This window comes from Nanorana parkeri, unplaced genomic scaffold (assembly GCF_000935625.1).
Source record: "Nanorana parkeri isolate BGI_ZX_2015 unplaced genomic scaffold, ASM93562v1 scaffold622, whole genome shotgun sequence".
Lineage (NCBI taxonomy): Eukaryota > Metazoa > Chordata > Amphibia > Anura > Dicroglossidae > Nanorana > Nanorana parkeri.
The window spans coordinates 801,766-802,987 of NW_017306890.1; positions in this window are offsets into that span (position 1 = coordinate 801,766).

Below are 1,222 nucleotides of genomic sequence, written 5' to 3' on the forward strand. Positions count from 1 at the left end.
GAGTAAAAGCAAAGAGGAAATGAAAGGAAGGGGAAAAGAGATGAAGGGAAGAGAGGTGAATAGAAGGGGGGTGAATGGAAGGTAGGCATAGATAAAGGGAAGGGAAGAGGAGATGAAGAGAAGAGGAAAGGATAAAGAAGGGAAGATGAGATGACGGGAAGAGGAGAGGGAGGAGAAGGGAAGATGAGATGACAGAAAGGGGAGAGGAGAGGGAGGAGAAGGGAAGCGACAAGAAAAGAGTCATAAGAAATTAAGGGAACAGGAGATGAATGGAGGGAAAAGAAGATCAAGGGAAGAGGAGAAAGAAGGGAAGAGGAAATGAAAGGAAGGCAAGATGAGAACAGAAAGAAGGAAAGGAAAGATAAAATGAAGTAAAGGGGAAAAGGAGATAAAGGGAATAAAGAAGTACATTTTTGATGAAGGGAGGAGGCAAGAGGAGATGAAGAGAAGGGAAGAGGAGATGAAGAGAAGGGAAGAGGAGATGAAGAGAAGGGAAGAGGAGATGAAGAGAAGGAAAGAGGAGATGAAGAGAAGGGAAGAGGAGATGAAGGAAATTGGAGAGGAGAAAGAAGGGAAGGAAGCAGAGACTGAAGGGAAGAGAAGATGAGAGGAAGAGAAGGGAGGAGGAGATTAGGGGGAGAGAAAATGAGAGGAGAAGGGAAGACGAGATAAAGGGAATGAAAGATAAGATAAAGGGAAGGGAAGAGAAGGTGCAGATAAGAGTAGAAGAGCAGAGAAAGACGGAAGAGGAAATAAAGGAAAAGGAAGAGGAGATGAAGAGAAGAGGAAAGCAGAGAAGAAAGAAGGGAAGAGGCGATGAAGGCAAAAGGAGAAGAGAAAGAAATGATGAGATGAAGGGAAGAGAAGAAGAGAGGAGAAAAGAAAGAAGGGAAAGGGGGAGGAGTGGAGGAGGGGGGAAAGAAGGGAAGGTAAGATTAGATGAAGGGAAGGAAAAGTAAGAGGAGATGAGAGTGGGGAGGGGAGAAACCATGCAGAGAGGGATGGAAGGGAAAACAGGAAATAAGATAGAAGAGGAAGGGAACTGAAGGAAAAGAGAATAAAAAGTGGAAGGAATAAGTGGAGGAGGAGGAGGGAGAAGAAGAGACTAGATGAAAGGTGGAAAGCAACGTTCAGGAGATGGAAGTGAAGTGGAAGGGCGTTTCCTCCCTCCATCCAAAGCTGACTTTATCATAATCCTCTAAAACACTTCCAGGTATACGCG